Here is a 23,251-nt window from a genome sequence, read left to right as displayed (position 1 = left end):
ACACCAGCCAGGGCTTTATGAATATTTTCAAATTCTCCTGGTAAATACCCAGAAGAGTTGTTGGGTCATATGGTTAAGGTCCTGAACCTGAACAAACACTTCTCTCAAGAACACATACAAATGTCCAACAGATATATGAAAAATGCTCAGTTTCACTAGCTACTGGGGAAATGCAAATCAAAACTACAATGAGAAACTGCCTCACACGTGTTAGAATTATTATTATGATCACTCCAACAAGTGTTGGAGCAGTTGTGGGGAAAAATAAGAGCCCTCATTTACTGCTGGTAGGAATGTAAAGTGGCACAGCCACTCTGGAAAACAGTACAGAAGCTCCTCAAAAAATAAAAAATAGAGTTATCATTTACTCTATTTTTACTCTATGGTGCAGATTTACTCTGAATTGTATTCATGTGCAGAATAGCCCACCTTACTGGCAAAGCCCCTCACTGTTCTTACACCTTCCCTCTATTATTATCCGTCACTGATAGAGCCTTCAGCTACTTAAGGCATACAGGACCACTTTCTGAACAGTAACTGAAATTAACCACATACATCACTGATAATGGAGACAGGAAATGCTACGCAAGCTGTTCCTGTGGAGAAAAGAGATCTGGTTGTTCTATTTGGAAACATGGAGCGCAATCCCTCCCCCTTTATGAAATTACTGTGACTTGTCCTTGATGTCTTTTTCAAACCTTTGTATAATAAGGTTAGGTTCCACCTCTTGGCGAGGGGTCGTTCCTACTCTGCCCAGGTGGCTTGTCTGTCGCTGGGTCTTCAATCATCAAAGTTAGCAGTAGTGTGCTTGGCAACAAGACTGAGCAAAGAAAAGACCTGTACAGAGAGTACTCTTCAAATCCTCCTATTCTGAGAGCACCTGTTTTTCCAAGTGCTGTTTACTTCAGGACTTTCAGAGTCAGCAGGAAAGCTTTTCAACAAATCTGGTTTCTTTTTGAAACTATTTTCAGGAGTTTTGTTACATGTGCCTGGTATTCACTTTAAGTGGTACAAGGATGGAGATAATGGATAGATAGAATTCTCAATGCTCTAAGACTCTTTTAGCATGCCATTTTTTCATAAATTTTATCTGCTAACATACAAAAATTGTATAAACAAGAATAGGTTTAACACTGATACAGAAAATTTGTTAAAAGGGGCAAAGGCAGCACTGGGTTCCTCTAATTTGCTTGTATTCTGCACCCTTTTGCTCCTTTATACCCAGGACTCAATTGGAAACTCTCAGGATTAATTTTAGCCATTTCATGCAATTTCATACTGTACCTTGTCTTTCTGCAAAGCAAAGATAACACTGTCGTTCAAAACTTGGCCATCCACAACCCTTAGGGGATATATATTTTTTATTATTTCTCAGCAGGAACATTTAAAATGACTTAAGCTATATTTTGCACTTACCTGCATTCTTAAACATAGAATGTAGATAAAAATCTACTTATTATTACAAATCATCTGCCATTATTCTAGTTGTAGTTCTGGTTTTAATTCAGTGATATAATTTACTGTTAATTTATTTAGAACTATTTATTGCTTTCTGCAAATAACCTCAGACTCTTATACCATCACTCAATTTGTTTCTTTAAAACCCCCGCAGTTTGTAATTAAAAATACAGTAATTATATATACAATAAAAAGAATTATCATGGATAAAAATGCATGTTTATTTTTAATATAAAGAAGGCTTTTTGTTTGTTTTCAGAATACTTCCTTTTTTGACTCTTCACTGCAAATAACCAGTTATCATCTTCACATGTCTCTCAAAATCATTGCAGTTTTATTAGAGTTAATGGGCCTTTGTCCTAGAGGAAAGATGCTATTGCAAGTTATGCTTGTTCACTGGAGAATGAGGGTAAACTGCATGGTTTTGGTTTATCAAGGTGATGGTTCCTAAAGAAGAAATAAATGCTCCACTGACAAAGAAGTTAATCATGTATTTTAGCTTATGAAATGAATTAAAAGGCAATGAAAAGAAAATCGCTTTCAAACCTGCTATGGGCAACCCTCACTAATTATGTTTGTGCCTATGGAATATGGATTTTGGAGGCTGTATTAAGAATCAGTGACACATGCATTATTTATGTGTAATAAAGTATAAAATATTTACCATAAATAGGAAAGTATGGTAATTCTTTCTTTTTTAACATAATCATATTACACTCATTTTAAAATTTAAATGTCCAAAAAGTATTTTATATTTGCAAAGAGAGGTTCTGGAACTCATAAAACCAGAAAGATCAATAATAATGCACATATCAAAATTAGATTAAAAATGCAGGTTATGGCACTGCTATAGCATTAGAGAAGTTACAAAGATACATACATAGAATACCACCAACTATTCCAATGTTGCCAAAAATGTCTTTCTCTTATTTTAGCAAAAAGAAACCACACAAGTTTTGTTCTTTACTGACATGATTTAACTTTGGTACATGGTATTACTATTCCTCCTACTCTGGCAAGTTCTGGTTTTCTCAAGGCCTTTTCCCCAATTCTTCTGGAAATAAAACATCATATTTCCAACCTTCAAGTTAAAGTGTTATTCTCATAAATATAGGTACCAGGTTGGTTTATTCTCATATACCCCTTCTAATTTTAGGTTAAGCAAAAATGTGCATTTATAGCCATATTAATGTTATTAAGACAAAAGACAACTCAACTTGATATCAGGAGAAATTATGAACTTCCAAGCAGTGTTTTATACAGAAAACATTGGTTTTGACATATTTTATTCAAATACCCATCTGACCACATTTAAATGGCCCAAGAGCATTCAAATAATATACTCAAAAGAAACAGATGTGAAAGTATGGCCTTGAGATGTTACAACCAATGATGCCCTGCTTGCCCGTGATCTCGTCAAGAATAAAACCACATCCACACACCTCAGTGGCCACTAAACCCTTTGGCAGAGCTTCCTTAACTGTGAGCTGTTTGAGGTACAAGTTTGAGCACTATTGACTATTTTTTTCAAGCTCTGAATAGCTGCAGAAATCTTAGGCAGCATTGGAAGAACCAGTTTGACCTTGGCACAGTGTCAGCAAGGGGCCAGTCCAAGATCTGAGTAAGCAACAGCAGTGTTTACTAGCACGCAGCCTTCTCTGTGAGATTATGCATAGAGTGGACCATGGTTCCAGGATGGAAAGTCTGTGGCCTGGAATGGCTAGCTGAATGTCACCACACACTCATTTCTCAAATACCGGCAAATCCCCATCCCTTTTTGAAGTATTATCTGTAGACATCAGGCTATGATATGAAATCTCCTTTTTAAAAAATGCTTACTAAAATTCTTTGTAATTACAGTTGGCATTTCATATTACATTAGTTTCAGGTATACAGCATAATGGTTAGACAGTTATGTAATTTATGAAGTAGCCTCACCCATAAGCCTAGTACTTTCCTCATACTGTAGATAGTTATTACAACATTATTGACTATATTCCCTATGGTAACTTTTATAGTAGTTTCCTCTTTGTAATTAGTTTTATTGACCATATTCTTGCTAACTCTACCACTCTTAACAGGGGTGTCCAACTCACGGCCTGCCACACTGCATGAGGCCCAGAATGGTATCAATGCAGCCCAACCCAAAATCATAAATTACTTACAACATTATGAGATAGTTTTGTTTTCATTAGTGTTTGTGTATTTAATGTGTGGCCCAAGATAGCTTTTCTTCCAGTGTGGCCCAGAGATGCCAGTGATTTCTAGAATTTTAAAACATGTTCTATTTTTATTGTTGGTATGATTATTGAAGGAAGATATTACTTTTAAGTTCTTTGGCTTCCTCATATTCTATACTACTCTTGACATCCCCCCTGCCTATTTTTTTACCTACAAATTATGTTTCTGAATCCCTGTACCTTTTCCACCATTCACCCTCTTCCCCCCCCAGCTAATAACCTTCCAAATGGTCATCGCATCTATGAATCTGTACCTGTTGTGGTGGTTCCCTTAGGAATTTTTTTAGATTCAGTCATTGATAGTTGTGAGTTTGTTGCCCTTTTAATGTTCATAGTTCTTTATCTTCTTTTTCTTAAACAAGTCTCTTTAATAAATATTTCATGTAATAATGGATTTGTGATGAACTCCTTTAGGTTTACCCTGTCTGGGAAGCACTTTATCTGCCCCTCCATTCTAAATGATAGTTTTGCTGGATAGAGTAATCTAGGTTGTAGGTCCTTGCTTTTTATCACTTCGAATACTTCTTGCCAGTCCCTACTTGCCTGCAAAGTTTCAGTTGAGAAATCAGCTGATAATCTTATGGGGATTCCTTTGTATGCAAGTCTCTGCTTTTCTCTTGCTGCTTTTAAGTTTCTCTCTTTATCTTTAAATGTTGGTGCTTTTGTTATGATGTGTTCTGGTGTGGTCCTCTTTGAGTACAAGTTGTTTGGGACTCTCTGTGCTTCCTGAACATATATGTCTTTTTCCTTTGCCAAATTAGGGAAGTTTTCTGTCATTATTTTTCCAAATAAGTTTTCAGTATCTTGCTCTTCCTCTTCTCCTCTGGCATCCCTATGACTCGGATGTTGGCACATTTGGTGATATCCCAGAGCCTTCTTATATTGTCTTTGATTTTTTTTAATTTTAGTTTTTTCTTTCTGTTTTGGTTGACTGTTTATTTCTTCCTTATGTTCCCAATGATTGATTTAAATCCCACCTTCCTTCCCCTATAGATCTCAATATGATCTCTAAGCATCTTTATCACCAGAATTTTGAACTCTGCATCTGGTAGGTTGGTTATCTCCATGTCACTTAGTTCTTTTTCTGGAGTTTTGATCCGTTCTTTTATTTGGGCCAATTTCTTTGTCTCCTCAATTGGGCTGCCTCTATGTGTTTATTTCTATGTATCAGGTGGAGTTTCTTTGACTCTGTCTTGGCACACCTGTTATGCTGTAAGGGGTGGAGCCTTAAGCATTGCGAGAGTGTGGTGACTCACTTCACTGCTTTGTGGAGCCGTATGTGGAGAAGGGGTCTGAGAGTGAACAATCCCACTTGCTTGGCCTTGACTTGTTTCCTGTCACTTCCCCAACTTCCCGTACGCTACTGGTGCCCTTTTAGCTGCTGCCCTGATGCTGAATCCCAGAGTATGTGGGTGTGCATACATTCTAGGATTGTGTCGCCCCTTTAAATGAACTCTCCTGGGAACTATCACTTTCTTCTGCTCCCATTGGTTTCACAGCCAGAAGTTATGAGGCTTTATTTTTTTGGCACTAGAGTCCTGGGATGCACAGTTTGGCCTGGGGCTGGTGTGGCTTGCTCCCCAGGAGTCCTTATTGGTTTTTATCTGTCACAGGCAAATGTGGGACTGCCCGTTCCACCGGCCACCCCTGCCGCTGTTTGCTTCCCCCGTTGCGCCACATTCTCCCCACTCCGGCTCTCCATCTGTGCCCCTCCTATCACCTGAATAAATATTTCTTTTTAAATCCTGGGTTATTAGACTTCCGTACAGTTCTATTTGCTTGCAGTTCTGGTTGTATTTTGTTTTGAGGCTAGTTATGATCCTTATTAGAGCTGTGCAAGGAAGTACCTACACCTCCATCTTGGCCAGAAATAAAATAAAGCTTTTTAACTTGCAAGGTTGTTTATGCATCTTGGGTTTGCTTATTTTTGAAGGTACGTGCATTTTAAAATCACCTTTTGTACTCTGTATTCTACCTTTTGATTGGAGTAGAAATTTGGATTGGAGACAAGAGGAAACGTTATATACAATATATATGCTTATATCCAACTGAGAAAAACTACCACTTTTGTCTGTACTTCTGCCAGCAGGAGGTTTTCTTTTAGTTTGTTTAGAAGAATTAGATACTGTCATCTGCATTGCATACAATATTTGACCAAAAATGTTCTTTTCTCCTTCGTGGCTTAAATGCTGAATGCCATAGGACCCTCTCTTTAGCTGAAGAACAGTTTAAGGTTTCATCTGTGACAATAGTAGCAATAAAGCCAAATACGATTTTAAATTATTATACCTGATAGATTAAGAATCATTATGTGAATACAAAATAGAACCAAAATTTCCTATGACTAACATTACACATGAAACATTGGCTGCTGTCTCCGTCACTATGTGACCCCTTGGCCTCTTGCTGCTGCTATATTGCCAAGATACTGCTTTCCAACCAGCTGATTCTGGACATGCTGGATGTGAAGGGGAAGTAAGTTGCCATGAGAGTGGACCTCATCGTTCCTATGAAGAACAACCAGCTAACAAGGTACCAGAGAATCAAGACTGCCATCCCAAGCATCAAATTCTGCTTGGGCAATGGAGCCAAGTCAGCTGTTCTCATGAGCCACCTGGGTCAGGCTGGTGGTGTCCCCATTCCTGACAGGTACTCCTTGGAGCTGTCACTGTAGAGCTCAAATCTCTGCTGGGTGAGGATGTTCTGTTCTCAAGGACTGTGTGGGCCCTGAAGTGGAGGAAGCTTGGGCTGACCCAGCCACTGGGTCTGTCATCCTGCTGGAGAACCTTCGCTTTTCTATGGAGGAAGAAGGCAAGGGAAAAGATGCTTCTGGGAATTAGGTTAAAGCTGAGCCAGCTAAAGTAGAATCTTTCCAAGCTTCACTTTCTCAGCTGGGGGATATCTATGTCAATGATGCCTTTGGCACTGCTCACCAGCCCACAGCTCTATGGTGGGAGTCAATCTGCCACGGAAAGCTGAAGGTTTTCTGATGAAGGAGCTGAACTACTTTGCCAAGGCCTTGGAAAACCCAGAGCAACCCTTCCTGGCCATCTTGGGTGGAGCTAAAGTTGCAGACAAGATCCAGCTGTTCAGTAATATGCTGGACAGAGTCAATGAAATGATTATTGGCGGTAGAAGGACTTTTACTTTCCTTAAGGTGCTCAACAACATGGAGATTGGCACTTGTCTGTTTGATAGAGAGGGAGCCAAGATCATCAAAGATCTGATGTCCAAAGCTGAAAAGAATGGTATGAAGATTACCTTGCTGGTTGACTTTGTCACTCATGAGAATGCCAAGACTGGCAAAGCTACTGTGGCCTCTGCCGTACCTCCTGGCTGGATGGGCTTGGACTACGGTCCTAAGAGTAGCAAGAAGTACACCGTGGCTGTTGCTAGGGCCAAGCAGATTGTGTGGAAAAGATCTTTGGGTGTATTTGAATAGGAAACTTTTGCTCCAGGGTCCAAATCCCTCAAGGACAAGGAGGTGAAAGCCTCTCCCAGGGGCTGCATCACTGTCATAGGTGGTGGAGATATTGCCATTTGCTGCACTAAATGGGACACAGAGGACAAAGTCAGCCACACCAGCACTGAGGGGTGGTGTCAGTGTAGAGCTCCTGGAAGGTAACGCCCTTCCTGAAGTGGATGCTCTCAGCAATATTTCCTGCCTTTCTGTTCCTTGCCGCATCCCCTAACTCAGCTTGGTGCTTTCCACATCAGTACCTGGTCCTGGCTAAAGTCCTCCCCCATGGCAAGATTCAGCAACTAGTGGCCAAGAGTTGAAGCCCAGGAACACTTAACACAGCTGCATAGCAGCATGTCATCTCATCTTCACTGCACCCTGGTTTCAACTATATTCTTCAGGATCCCATTTGAATTTCTTAGTGGCTAAACCGTTGTACACTCTAGAGTGCACATATTGATCTTTTGTCTGGTAAACCAAACAGTTAGCTTAATTCTCTTCTGGGAGTAGCTTAATCTGATTAGTTGTGTCATTGCTTTGCACTCATTATGCAAATGAGACATAGTTCCAATTGTAGGGAGGGAGGGAGACGAAGTTGGTGATCTAGTCAATACATAATAGAAGTATTCGTTGAAACTGGCAAAAGAGTACACATAGAACCACTTTGGAAAACTCTTTGGCATTTTCTACCGAAGTTGATATACACATACTCTAAGACCCTGCAATTCAACTGGTAGACACACACCCAGGAGAAATAAGTGTACCTATGCACCATACACACACCCCAGGATGCTCACAGCAGTACTGTTAATAACATCAATATTAGCATAGATAAATATTTTGTGGATTAGCCACGTGAAGATTACTATAAAGCAGTAAAAAGCAACAAACAACCACTACCCCTGACAGCGTGAGTGAATCCTCCAACACAGTAGCTGCCCTTTACTAGGGCAGAGGCCACGCCCCAGTCACGTAGCACCGAGGTTCAGAGCGCAGGATACCGGTGTTTCTGGAGATGGTTAATTTCAACCAGAAATTTCTTTCTGCCTTAAAATTGATGAAGTGGTTTCCCCAAAACCATTACTTCACTCATCCTATTAAAGGGAAAATTGACCATTTTAAAAGAACATCATCCTTTGATAGTTGTCATCTGAGATATTTAAAGATTCTTTTAAAAAGTCAGCAGCAAGAGGGGATAAAAGCAAATGCAGGTATCTTACCTCGGATCTTATAGATCTGAATATATGCACAGAAATACCTAATACTCCGAAACCAGCCATTTTGTCTGATAGGATCTCTTTTTACTATGTGATTGAGTGATACAAAAGTCAAAGGAAGAGGTTAAATGAAATTTATAACACTTTTTAGTTTTTACAAATAAAACAAATATAAACACAAAAAAATTAAGATGCTGGATATAAGGTAAAACACATTTACTCACCTTCTCCCAATTTCTAGTCATGTTCCTCTTGGATGTCTAATGTTAACACTTTTTGGCTATTTCTTTTGATGATTTTTAATGATAGGTTTCTATCATATTTCTCAATTTGTCAGTTTTAGATACTCTGTTGATATTTTGTTTTTAGAAATCACAATTTAGCTGTCTTATAACCCATATTCCTTGGTTATCCCTCTAATATATTATGATTTTATTTAAATAGTATAGATCTTTTATGATATAAATGATGTCTAATGTTAAATATTTTTTCTTTTATGTTTGTATGTTCTATCTTGAAATATAATTATTGTTTTTCCTGGTTGCTAATCCTTCATGTACTTTTTATACTATTTTTCATTGTTATATTATTTTCCTGTTTCACAAATATTTTAATACAGGGTGGGCAAAAATAGGTTTACGGTTGTAGAACAAATAAGTAGTGTGATAATAAATAATAGTACAAGAATAAACTGCACATTTTGTGTACTCACAACTGCAAACTCACTTTTGCCCACTCCGTATATTCATGTTTGTAAGGAGTCCCACTTTGTTTTATCTGTGTTCTGCCTGACCAGGAGTTTGTTCTTCGGACCCACGGCACTTTTTTGTCTCTGTTCTGCCTGACCAGGAGTTTGTTCTTCGGACCCACTGCACTTTTCTGTGCTGTGGGGCCACCTTGTCTGGGAATCTACACCTTCATCTTTCTGGGTTTCCTTTCTCATTTTGCTTGAGCACATTGTCAATAGTTTCTTAAAAAATGTTGCACGAGCAGTACACTTTCTTAGTCTTTTCATATCTTTTTTATATCCAAATCATTTTTATACTCTATAGTAGTCTTCTTTAGTCTATATACTTATTCCTTCAAGTTTGGGTAATATCTGTATTTTGTCAGTATGCATTTTGTGTAGTTTTTTCCATTTTATCTTTTTGAAGCGAGCCAGATTAGGCCTTCTCGTATTGATAATCTCTATCATCTTTCTTCTCGTGTTTTAGTTCATATTTTTATGGACAACATGTTGAACTCTGTCTTCTAAAATTTGTATTGAAAGTTATCCTCAGTCTTTTGAATAATCTTTTGCCTTTCAGATTTTTTATTTAATAAAGTGTGCTTTACTAAAAAATCTGCATATTTTTATTTGCAATTAACCTTTCACTTTGAGGTCCTGGAAGGACCTGATTGAAGAGCTAATCAAGATGATTTAAAACTCTGGGTTGTGAGGTCAAGGCTATAAGGTGATTAGGTAGAGAGCCAGCTGTTTTGCTAGGGTAGCGTCAAATGCAAGAATACGTAGATTTTATTTTCCCTCTGGGAGCATATCATTTCTTCAGAGAGATAACCTTCATACTTAGCCCTGGGGGAGAGGTGGCTACAAGTATTTGGGGACACAGCTGTTCTTGGCCACAAGTGGAAAAAGTGTTCACTCATATAGAAAAGTGCCCATCACTTTTTTCAAATTATATCTGTTATTATGACCCCATCTTAGAAACAAATTTTATTTCACATGACCGAATTGTGGAAAAAACAAAACACCACAAACTTAGTGCCCTAGTAACTCTAAACCTTCACCTGTTGGGATTTATATTTCAATATTTAGAGAGCTTAAATCCCTGTTTTAGAATTATAGTCCACTTGACATAGGGGAGGCCCAGCTGCTAAATTGCAGTGTCTCATGCAACAAATAAAATGTTGAATGCTAAGCTGATTTCTTCAAAATATTTAGTTATCACTTATTTATTCCAAAATATTTCACCTATGCATCAGCTACTCTTCTTTTTTGTTTTTTTTTTAAGAATTTATTTATTTTTAAAGAGAAGATGAAGGGATAGACAAAGAGAAGGAGAGAAACATCAGTGTGTGGTTGCCTCTCACATTGCCCCCTACTGGGGACCTGGCCTGCAACCTTGGCATGTTCTCTGACTGTTAATTGAACTGGCAATCCTTTGTTTCACAGGCCGGCGTGCAGTCCATTAAGCTACACCAGCCAGGACTCAACTATTCTCTTCTGTGTTGACTTTTCTTCATACAAAAGTTAAAATAATTTCGGACAAATTATTCAGATGCTGAAATTACATTTTCATTGATTTCAAGTATATCATAGGCTGGTAGAATTAAATATAGGCTTTATATAATGGAGCCTATTTCTTAAAATGATACAGAAAATGCACATAATTCTGGAAATTGTAATGTTTAAGTGCTTAGAAGCCCTCTCCTGTAATTCTGCTTCAAACACACACATACAAGTATATATAGTGCAGTTAGTTCTGTAGCCACAGAACTAGCAGCAGCTTTGGAAAGAAAATGTAGAAGAAAGAATGCCCTGAGCATCCCTTTGAATAGCTCAGGCAAGAACAGGTGTTATTATCCCAGGAGGAAACTATAAGTGACTTTTTGTAATTGGGAGTATGCCGTACCTTGATAAGAACTTGTGGATAAGGAAACAAGAGAACAGCAAATAGCCAAGGGGAAGAAAGCTAGAAAAGCTTGCTGTGTTTCTTCACTTAAATATATGGTATGTCTTTAAGGACTGCAGGCTTTACAAGGGGAAGAAGACTAATTTAGGATGCTACTTACTTCTGTTTCCAGAAGAAAAAGACTCCTGTAGAATGTGATTTTAAGTAGGTCATGGACCAAAAATAAGGAACAAGACCTATCAGGTAGCTTTATGAACATCAAGGTTTAAGAAATTTCATACTTTGGAGAGTTCTCCAGTGCTTTATACAATATTATAAAGGAAACAGCAGTAAAAAGTAACCATGCTAGTACATTTCTTACCATCTCACCGGTAAGAAATTACTGAGAGTCAGAGTCTACGTGGTTTTGCTGTTCTTGTTGTCTTGTTTGTTGGATGGTTTGCTCTGGATATTTGCTTATTTCTTTGCTTGTTGATTTTTAGTATATAAATAAAACTGTGCAAGGCCAAAAAAAGAAAATCTTTCGGGAAGTTTTAAGATAACATCATACATTTTTTAAGGTTTTCTAAGGCTGAGGTTCTATTTTGTTTTTTCTTAAAAGGAATGTCATAATGCTGCACATTTTTGCTTATTGTACATTTTTGCTTACTCCACATTTTTGCTTATTCATGAAACTCAGAAGAAATTCTGTCCATTGACAATCTCTCATTGTGTATTCATCACCACTTTGAACCCTCATTTACTCTGAAATTAAGTGTTCAATGATATTCATGTTATAAATTCATTCTCAGTTGCAAAATGTTCCTGGTGCTTGTGAAATTGTACTTTAATCACTTTGAGTCAAAAGTTTAGCAAAAACAGTACTTTGACATACAATGTCAGCATGTTCTGAGATTTTGATAAATGTGGGCAAAATCAATAGATAGATACATAAGGAGAACCCAAATAAAATTATCATAGTTCAAAAGCTTTTCTTAACATAACTCACAGCTGTAGACTTTCCCTTTCAGTAATAAAAGAAAATAAATAAGTCATGGAAATATAATGTATAACATGATGACTATAATCAATAATAATTTACTACTAATTTGAAAGTTGCTAAGGAAGTCAATCTTAAAGTTCTAGATACAAGAAAGCATATTTTTGTAACTGCATGGGAGCAGAGGGCAACTAGATTTCATGTGATGGTCATTTTGCAGTGGGTACAGATGTTGAATCATTAGGTTGTGCACCTAAAATTAATATGTGTCAATTAGAAGTCAATTTTAAATAGGAAAGAAAACAGTTTTGATAACTAGAAAGCATACTCCCACCTTTCTATTCAAGGAAGAATTATTTGCAGGAGGCAGAATAATAACTCGAATATAAATAAACAAAATCAGTAACTGAAAAATACCATTGTATTCCAGTGTAATGTGAATTTTTAAGTTATTTAGTACTTCTAGTGTAGGTATTTGAGAACGCTTGTTCCATCCATGGGTCAACATTGATCGATACTTTGAATTTAAATATTGTCCATAATCATATCCCATTCCATCTGTTTTCTCCTAATATGCCACCCTATTAGATCTTCCCTTCAGCATTTTGTGTAATTCTTCCCCTCTTTAAAGATAAAGCAAACAAAAATATATACTACTGTCCATTGTTATCCATGTACATACCTGCTGCCTTATATCCATTCACTTCTCAACTGGTGACAATCTGCATTCAGTTTCCATCTCTCATTAAGTTCAGTTCACCAGTAAGCCCTTAATTTCTGAATCCAATAAAGATTTTCTCTGTCTTTCCTGAATTCTTTGGGACATTTAACATGTCTGAACAGTCCCCTTTCTTTGTGGATTCTCTTCCATTGACTTCTGAGACAAATTTTTTTTTTCTAATTATTTTCTACCATCTTGAGTTTGTTCTTCTGGGTAACTTTTATTGGTCTCTCTGTATAATTCTTACATACCCATGTTCTTCTGAATTCCATACTGCTTCTCTTTCCCTCTCTCTCTTTTGGTTCCATAGAGCTTGTCTGTGTATCTGCACTTTCTTGTTATTTATTCCAAATGTTTCTTGGAGACCCAGAATTAGACATTCAGCTTACTCTGTTACTGTACCTATATTCTCACCTGAAGGCCAGCAAAGGAATTTGGGGGTTGTTCTTGAGTCTTTCTTCTCTCTTACCCTCAAATTTAAAGAAGTTTCAATCTCATAGACTTTTACCTTTTTAATATCTCTTAATTTTTTTCCACTTGGTGTTTTCTATAACTATTGTCTGTATGCTTCAGTCCCAGTTATATCTCGCAGTGCTAGAGTGACACCCTAATTTCCTGTGTTGTCCTTAGTCTTGCCAACCCCGATTAGTCCCCTCCTCTAAACTCCTTCCCTTCTCACACTTATCATTCACATAGCAGTTTGTGTTATAGCACCAATTTACATCATAACATGTTATAATAATAATGCTACATGTAAATATCCCCCAATTTTTGATTAGACAAAAGTGTGCTTAAAGAGTATCAAGATAAAATGTCAAGGGCCTTAAGAAATATGTTCTTTTAATATAAAGAAATAAAAATTGATTTTGTGCTATATCGTTTTGGGATTCACAATGTATAGAAGCAAATCTTGCAATTACAGTTATTTCCCATTACACATAGTAAGTGTCTGTGTCTGAGTAAATCAGTCAGGGAGTTTAGTTTAGTTTGAATCATTGGGAAAGGAGAGAATTGAGGTACTATAAAGTGTGAAGAGTTAAGTGAAATGTACATCTTTGCTATTTTTGCATAAGGTAGACCTTTCCCTTCCAATTACAAAAAAGTCATTTTTACTCCCCTCTCTCTTGGGTTGCTTGTTTGCTATCGTAAGTACATTTCTGAGAAAAGAGAAAATATACATGTACTCTGTCTTTGCATTTAAAACAGTATGGATTCATACACAGGCTACTATTTAAAAAATCAAGAACTTAAATAATGAATTTTGTTTTTTTATTAAGGTTGTTTTAAAGAAATAGTTATCTGAGAAGAGGTATGATTTTTTTATCAAGGTGAAGACATCACATTTTACTTTAATATAGCTACAATTACTCCTGTCATCAATTGCTTTGTTAGTAGGTCAAGGAGAAATTATACCTAAGAAGGGTCCATGGAGTAAAGAGACCAATCATATCAGAATTAAAATTAAATTGAAAAAATTTAAATCAAGGAAAGCAGTTATTTCTACTTTTAGTATGAGGTGCAAATTCATGCATTTTAAATGGGAAATGGGAAATTTCATAGCCGCTGAAGAGCAGTGATGTGAGCTCTGAGGTCAGGGTGGAGGCAGGGTACCATCTAGCTGTGGCAGCTTCTGCTCAGTTAGAAAATTACATTAGAAACATTCTAACTACATTATAGAGCCACAAGAAAATTTACAGTAATTTCTTTTTAGTGGAACAAAGGGGTTATTCTTTTTCCGTGCAGCTTCATTATCCAATCGAGCCACATTTATCAGGAGTGTATGATTAGTCAGAGAAAGGCATTTGCTATGCGCACACCTGCACACACTCACACACGCAACATTTACCGACCAACTGTTATTTCTTTGTTTTAGTTTGAATATTAATTCACTTTACCTGAAATGCCTTTCTCTTAGCCCTGACTTGTGTGGCTCAGATAGCTGGGCATCGTCCCACAAAGTGGAAGGTTGCTGGTTTGATTCCCATTTAGGGCACATGCCTAGGCTGCGGTTCTGCTCAGCATGTGTGAGAGCAGCCAATTAATTGATGCTTCTCCCCCCATGTGGATGGTTCTCTCCTTCCTTTTCTCCCTCCTCTCTTTCTAAAAATAAGTAAAACATTTCACTTAATTGCTCTCTAAACTATTTTACCTAAAATGTGTTCATAATTTCATATTTAATATGACACTTAAATAGAATAAAAGGTTGTGTGAAATTAAAATTACGATATCAATAATCTTTCTAGCATGCAGAATGAAACAGGCATTTGACCAGATAAAAAAGTATTTCTGTAAACAATGCTGCGATGAACATAGCAGTGCATATATTCTTTCTTTTTTTATTATTGTTCAACTAGAGCTGTCCTCATTTTGGATATATGTCTAGAAGTGAAATCTGTGGGTCATAATGCTGTTTCATTTTTAATTTTTTGAGGTAACTCCATACTGTTTCCCACAGTGGCTGCACCAGTCTGCATTCCCACCAACAGTGCAAAAGGATTCCCTTTGCTCCACATTCTCTCCAATACTTGTTTGTTCATTTATTGATGATAGCCACTCTGGCAAGAGTGGGGTGATAGTTCATCATGGTTTTAGTTTGCATTTCTTAAATGATTAGTGTTGTTGAGCATCTTTGCATATGGTAGTTAGAAAATAGTCATGGAAAATATGGGAAATATAGTCAATGATACTGTAATAGCTGTGTGTGGTGCCAGGTAGGGACTAAAAATACAAAGGGGACCACTTTGTAAAATATAAGATTGTCTGACCACTATGCTATACACCTGAAACTAAGACAAAATAATATTCAAGGTAACTGTAATTGGAAAAAATTATAAAATAATAAAAATAAATCAATTTCAATAAAAAGTACGTATGCTAATTAAATACAAACTGTATCAACTAAATTTGTAAAAGTTGTATAAATTTCTGATCATTTATATAACATTCTAGTTAAAACAAATACATTTTGAAGTGGAAAGTAGCGCAGTGGTAAACAGTTTGACTTGGACAGTTGCATAAATGGGCACTAAAACAGCCCAACAGCGAAGATGAATGTAGCATCTACAAATTTAGGAAAGTACTTCAAGAATAGAGATATTTACAAGCAATTAGTATATCCATGCTTTGTTAGAAAAAAAGCTTATTGCGAGTGAGGACTCATTAACTCTTTCAGGCACAGAGATTCTATTTTCCAAATAACTTCATTCACATAAGTGATGTGCTTTGTCTAAGTTAGGATTCAGCTTCCAGCTGTTTTCTGGTATTGGAAAGTGAAACATTGAGGTTTAAAATTGTTCTGGGGACACAGCCTTTTCTGTCATGGATTCTAGCAGATGCTGGTATAATTTAATATTCGTGAAAGACAGAGCAAATATAGAATAGCATTAAATTGCTTTTGCTGAGTTTTCAAGCCAGATGTCCCTTGGCATTTACATGGAAGGAGTCTACTGCGTAACAAGTTGCATATTTTTGTGCGCAAGTTCTCAGCCATGGTATGTAGTCATTGGTGTTTTGACAGCCATCTGCTCAGGCCTTACTTTCTCTACTCAGCCATAGCTAAATTTCAACATTTTTCAAAGTGGAAAATTCCCAGTAGTTTTGAATGTAAGAGAACAGAAAACTGGTATTCAGTATTAAAAATAAAAAAGTAACACATATCTTTTGCTCAGCAATAACCTGCATGTTGAACAAGGATGTCTTATAAATGGTGATACCAAATAAATAAGCTCATTGGGAACAGAGACCCTCATCCTCTCATTGAGGTTTGATTATGTACAAGGCTCTAGCTAGACTAACCCAGGGAGGTCCAGGAATGAATCACTCCACAGTGACGAGTTTAAGGTTGCCTTTGTCTTGTATACACTAAGCACTTCATAAATTTTGCTGAAAGAATGAATGAACATATTAGAATCCTTATGTAATAGCCAACTTATTCGTAGAAATGTCTCCAAACAGCCGGTAGGTTTTAGATGTGTGCAAATATGCACACATATGCGCATGCATGTTTACGTATGTTTATACACTGTAAGTGAATGAAAGAGTTTGATAAGAACGTTTGAGCATGTACATGCTCAACTTTTAACTATGCACTTAGTAATATGCTAGGCATTCTGGAGGTTCAAAACAATGTCTACATAAAAAGAATAAAACAAAAAAAATTTAAATGATAGATTTTATGATATAGATGAATTGATAAATAGGAAAGAATGGGGAAATTTTTAATCAAGAGGCTATATTTCTAGCTGATTTTGAAGGAAACATTAAATTTAGAGCAATAGAGAATAATTAAGGTAGATAATTAACACAATGTGGAAGAGGTAAGTAATGTTGTATTTGTGCACTGAGTCCTTTATCAAATTTTAAAATACTTTCTTGAGTCCAGCATTACATTAAAAAGATATGTTATTCAACAAGCTTTCAATTTAGCTTACATAAGTAGAGTCACAAACAGATACTATTATCCAGAAATCTTAAGGTCCTGTATCTATCATTGCTGTAAGCAGGACTTATAAGCCTGCTTCATTGCCCACAGGGTAGGTTAAACATGTTTCATGAAAGAATAACACGTTACTGGGCATATTTACTGTAGCCTAGCAATATATAGTATTCTAAAAATTTTACTTAAATCTCTTATTTCAACATGCTTGGGACCAGTTATGTTTAGAGTTTTGTGAGTGAATAAATATATATACTGAAGACATTTTATTCAATAAGTTGAACTTCTTGAGTTTTGAATAATTTTGAAGCCTGAGGGGATTGCTATGGTCCTGAAATTTAATCTGTTTTGTGTCTCTAAGTATACTCTTAGTATTGTATACTATTTATCACCGATTTAATATTTTGAATAAAACAATTACTTTTGGTATATTTTACTCTTACCAATTTTTTCTAGCCATAAACCAATCTAGTGTCCATCACAAAATTCATTATCAATAAGAAAAAAATGACCAAACTTTGACAATTTTCACATGACCGAATCCACCAGATATGTAGCTCACTTCCAAAATAATCCAGGGTATATTATCTAGATATGATTTTAGATGATACAATATATTGTTAAATTAACCAGCAGTACAAAAAAAAGATAAAATATTATTTAAAACACAGGAGAGAATAAGTTAGAGAAATGGGGAGATAAATCAGAAGTTTCATGCATAAAACTAAAGAGCAATTTATTCTGGAAGCAAAAATCTCATGACACTAAAACAAGATGATGAAGAAATTACTCTGCATGCAAGTGTGGAGAAAAAAATAGCTTGTGATACCACAGTGATCTGAGAGCTCATTATACAGAAGAGATGAAGAGCTTTAACTACCATGCAATTAAAGTACTAGAGAATATAAATATGAGTGTAATGTGTGTGGCAGCTTATGAAAACTCAGAAGTGGGTGGAATTGTAGTAGAATGATGCTCTAGAAAAAGGAAAATGATTAGAAATATTTAATTAGAAGACAGTAAATCACTTTCAGTAGCATCTTTCAAGCAAGAATGTTTCATTTTGGATGTCATACTTTTACTAAGATTGATATTCCAAAGGCTTATCATCCCTGGACACTTATGGAGATGTCCTTCTTCACCCCGATAATATGTATTCTAGACTTTGTCAGCTTGTTTGCCAGGCAGGATTGGGAACTGGTAAGTTTCAGGGTGGATAATTAGTAACCACTCCACGTTATAAAGAATCATACTCTTCTCTATTTGTGCCCCAAACTCATTGACTCTAATGAAGATAAAACACTTTCTGAAGATATGAAAATTCTTGGAATGAAAATACTTGTACTGGTATTTACTTGTGGGAACTCTAAAAGAAAATTAGAAAATTTATAGGGACTGAAGTTATCAAAGAACCTAAAATTGGTGATGATGAGTTATTTCCTTAATGCCTACTAATGATTGGAAAAAAGAGAAATGCTTTTAAGTACATGAGGTTTGGGAAATTACATTAGTTCTAAAAAAAGAGTTGTGAGAAAAATAAAATATCTGAATTGTGAGGAAAAAAGCACACCCCACAAAAATCAAAGGAGATATTTGGAAATGTGTTTAATGAGCAGTAGTAACTTACTTTTGGTCACATTTTAAAAGTAGTTTTTCAAAATTTTCTAGTTTTGAAAGGCAGAAGTTGATTTTTAGGATAGGCAACCAGTTATAGAGCTTTTTGCCTTTACTGATTGGGTCAGTTCTGCTACAGAATGGACTCATCGGGGAGAGCAAAATCTTATTACCAAATGGACCCCCACTGTTCTCCCAGGGTCCTCCTGTACTAGGTTCGCCTTGCCCACCACCAGGGGATGATGTATGAAATGCCAGAGACTGGTGGAAAGGAAAGGAACTATTTATTCAAAAAGTTATACAGGCTTAGAATAATGACCTAATGTCTTCATTAAAATACTACAGTCCTTTAGAATGCCCACAAATGCACACAGTCCTTCCTTCTCTCTCTGCCCAGTCCAGGGTACCCATATCTCAGGAAAAGAAATAGAAGTCCATGGCTCAGGTAACCCCTCAGTTCCCGGCACCATCAGCTGTGCTGCCACCGCGATCTCCAGTTAATCATCCAAAACCATGTGGCGCCTCCTTGTGGCCCACCAGCAAGGGTCCTTTTCCCCCTTTCCTTCATGTAGCATCTCTTCTGCATTCTTCCAAACTGCTAAGAGAGAATGCTACATGGCTGCTGTATCTGGCCTCCCAGCCTCCAAAGCTGCGTGGTCCCTTTCCTTTCTCCAAGCTCTCATGCAGGGGCTGTAACCAGGGGGAGCTGTCTCCCAGTTACATCCTGGTTGGAAGTCACTCCCATTTCCTTCACTCAAAGCTTGGCCACAGCTACTTAACATATCCATGAAATCCATTAAAAGTTATAGATATGTTAAATGATCATTCCTTAGGTTATCTGTAAAACTGTTGCTGTGCAAAACAACTCTCAATGGCTTTGCTCCATGTGTCCCATCCCCCAGTTCAGACTCGTGGGGGTGAGGACATCCTGTATTTTTAATACTTTCTGGACACCCTGAGTTCTAGACCCCAGATCTACTTGCTAAAATCCACCTCTGGCTCTGGAATAGAACATAGAATTTTTCCCTTTGAAAGCAGTTGACCGAGAATCAGATCCTTTCTCTAAGACCTTATTTTTAATTTTTTTTAATCTCCAAACCTAGGTTCCAGATCGTTGTCTAGGCATATAAGGTAAACATTAGCCGAATCTTATTTCTCTGGATTTGGATACAGCTCTACCTTAGCTCACCCTCTGGACTTGGAGTCTGCTTTGATTGACTTTGGGTACCTTTGAAATTTTCTACTACTGTTTGCTGTCAACCCATACTTCTGGTCCTTTATTAACTATTTCCAGTATGAGAATGCTTCTAACACAACTTATCTACTTTGTAAAGACAGAGCCCTTAACTGTATGGTTCATTCTTGTACAATTACCCCTTAGCTAAGTGCCTAGACAGTTGGAAGAATTCAATAATTATGTGTCATATATGGTCAAATAAGTCCTAGGATTGAATTTGAAAAACACAAGTTCTGGATTTAGGAAATTATCTGTCATTACTGATCTTCAATTATTTTATTTATAAGATTTAGATAATAAATGTCCCATTTATCTTATTGTTTAATTGTGAGAATCAAGATAAGTGACAATATTTTGTAAAGTTCAGTGCTACACATTCATTGTGATCGATAAATTGCATTACTCGGACATTTATAGTACATACTGCGCAACAGAAACTCCTGGGTTTTTTTGCTTGTTTCAAATCAGCCGAACTAGAGCAAATAAACTTACCCCATGCAGAGGTTTTTTGTTTTTGTTTTTCTTTAAAGAAGTTGAACTCATTACTAAATCAGTGCACAGAATCTCTGGAGTCCTTTACTACCTTTATGAATATTTACTGCATACTTATTTGATATTAATACTTGAGTCATCTCTGAGAATAAAAACATTAATAAAGTATGACTTCTATCTTCAAGGAACTTGTGGTTAGTGATCACAGGATGTCGGTAAAGGGAAAAACAAAATTATGACAAAAACTCATATCTGAGAGTTTTATAAGTATATGCTTGGTAAATGAATATTATTATTAACAATTGCATGCTAAATGACTATAAAATGCTGAAATTTTTACTTCAAGTATTTATAAGAGCAAACATAATATTTGTGAGTTTTTCTGTGTATTTATTTGTGTGTTTGAACAGCTGGCAGAGAACAAGGTGTTTTGCTCTAAACACTGTCAAATCTCACTTCGAAAAAAAATTGTCTATAAAACAAGTGTTTCCACAAATATATGAAAGCTGCATAGAATGTGCTTTTAAAGCATAAAACAGAATTAGATGCTTGAGTCACCTGTAAAGTTTTTTTTTTTAATGTAACCCTCATTCTTAGCCATATGGATCAGGCCAAGACCTGGTCCAATTTGAAAGTGCTAATGAAATGCAAAAGTTCCAGAAGCAACCCAGCGGTCAGGAAAGATCTCAGAAGAAATGAGATATAAGGAAGGTAGGAAGGTATGAAGAGTGGAGGGAGGTTAAGGAGCGGAGATTTCTAGCCAAAATCCTGAGGAAGGAAAAGGCAGAGCCTTGTTCTGGAAACTGTTTAAAGGCAGTATTCTTTTAATGTGACGAGAGGGTACTGTAAACCAGAATAGTGATTCTGGACTTATCCTAGATGTAATTACAATCCATTGAAAGATTTTAAGAGAAGTGACCTGATCAGATTTGCGTCAGAAGTAAGTCCATTTTGTTAAAAACGGACTGAAGACAGGCGAAGGATAATCGGGAGTCCTTCTTGAGTCTGGTGCAGAGTCCAGATGTTAAATGCTTGCAACACGGCCCCAAGGTTGGCAGTGGGGCTGGAGGGAAGCAGGTGGCCCTGAAATTAAAGTTGAAGTTACAATAGTATGTAGTGATGGGCCGGCATCAGCTCAGCAGAGACTCCCAGTTTTCCGTATGGGAGGACAAAGTGCGTTGAGCTGCAGAAAACTCAGAAGCTACTTGTTGTGCGTGGGGTCGGGGGATGGCAGTGGTACTGGAGCACTGGAAACCGTTCGCTCTGTTTTGGGTGCATGAAATTTGAGATCCTCAGTTAATATCTAAGTGGAGATATCAACCCAGCAGTTGGAGAAGTAAGCCCGGAGCTTCAAAAAGATCTGTGGCCCAAAGATGTAAGTTGGGAATTGTTGCCTGTACAGATGGTGTATAAATGACTTGGAAATGCATGAAATTATCTGGGGAGGAGAATGAAATAAGAAAAGGATCTGAGTTCTGCCCCAAGGAACTCTACATCTAACTGATAAACACAAATGAAAAAGAGGGAAGTGAATGGTTTCTTTTTCCTTTTGTGTGGGTCTTTTAAGCCGGGGGAAATACAATGTAAATCAGTGTTGTTTTACGTGTGTTTCATCATTAGCGATAAGAAACTGTCAGCAGTTCTAAAAGAACAGGGCCCATGGGAAGCAGCGTCTTTTTGCTGCCATTGTACGCATCAAAGCTTCCATGAGCTCCTTCTTCTCTTTTTGTCTGAGGGACGTAAATACGAGCTAATGCTCCTTGCATAGCAATTAGCTGAGAGATTTACTATATTTTTATTTTTATTTTTTGGATTGTTAGCAGGCCTAATGTTTTAATTTGTATGCTTTTTAAAATTTTATCAACACTCCTCTTGTAGGGTAATTGCCTAATTAAGGCTATACTTTCATTTCCAGTGACTTAAAAGTGGTTTGCGTTTCCTCTCCTTTGCCTTTTTTTACTTCTCATTTTGAGCTTTCAGGCAGACCTGCCAAAGAGACAACTAGTTTAGAGGCTTGGTTTTGGAACCCAGGAGGAAGAGAACAGATACCGAACATATGTTCTGCTGATATTGGTGGAGTGAAGTGGGAAGGATCTTGGAAGCGGTCTAATTCTCCCCAACTGCCACCCCCTCAATGAATATTTTGGGTATTCTTATGTTAGAACATTCTAAGTTAGAGCTCTAGCTATAATAATTATTTTGTGTCATATGGTATTGAAACCTTTAGGATGATTCCATATTGTTCTATAAATGGCACCTTAAAAAAAACCAATTTGGCGATTCTGAATTTAAATGGTAGTGGGTAAGAGTTCTATGCGAATCGTAAGGGCAAAAAATCTTGCCAGTAGAGCAGTGCCCATCGGATAATAGGTACTCAAAATAATGGAAGTGGGGGTAGTGGGGACTTGTATTGGGGGGGAGATACTTTTGAAATTAGATAGACAATCTATTCTGCCCAGCCATAGAGATATTTTGCCAAATTTGTTTTTGCTTTGCATTTCAAGAAGTCTTTATTGCTTTTCATATCTTTTATGAGAGGTAGTATGGTCAACCTCAATTTTCCAAATTTAGAGTGGTTAGAGTTGGTTTCAAAAAAGATATTTGGAGGACTTGGAGGAAGTTTGAGTACAAAGGCCTTACTTGCATTCACTGCCAGAAAGATCTCCTTTTATGCTCTTCTGGTGCAACTGTTAGTGTTCTCGCCAGAAACCTGGGTGATAATGGCAATTATTTTCTTACGTGGGTTTCAGTTTTCCGTCATTGCA

At 36.9% G+C, this 23,251-nt stretch overlaps 1 protein-coding gene and 1 pseudogene across 3 annotated transcripts in view; both read left to right on the top strand.

The window, feature by feature from the left end:
* LAMA2 (laminin subunit alpha 2) overlaps positions 1–23,251 on the top strand; it is a 531,387-nt gene that overhangs the window by 97,690 nt on the left and 410,446 nt on the right. The gene's annotated exons all lie outside the window — the stretch shown is intronic.
* Positions 6,055–7,390, top strand: LOC118986759 (phosphoglycerate kinase 1-like; annotated as a pseudogene).

This window comes from Sturnira hondurensis, unplaced genomic scaffold (assembly GCF_014824575.4).
Source record: "Sturnira hondurensis isolate 20B ecotype Veracruz unplaced genomic scaffold, ASM1482457v3 Scaffold0004474, whole genome shotgun sequence".
Taxonomy (NCBI): Eukaryota; Metazoa; Chordata; class Mammalia; order Chiroptera; family Phyllostomidae; genus Sturnira; species Sturnira hondurensis.
This window is presented reverse-complemented; position numbering and strand designations above follow the sequence as displayed.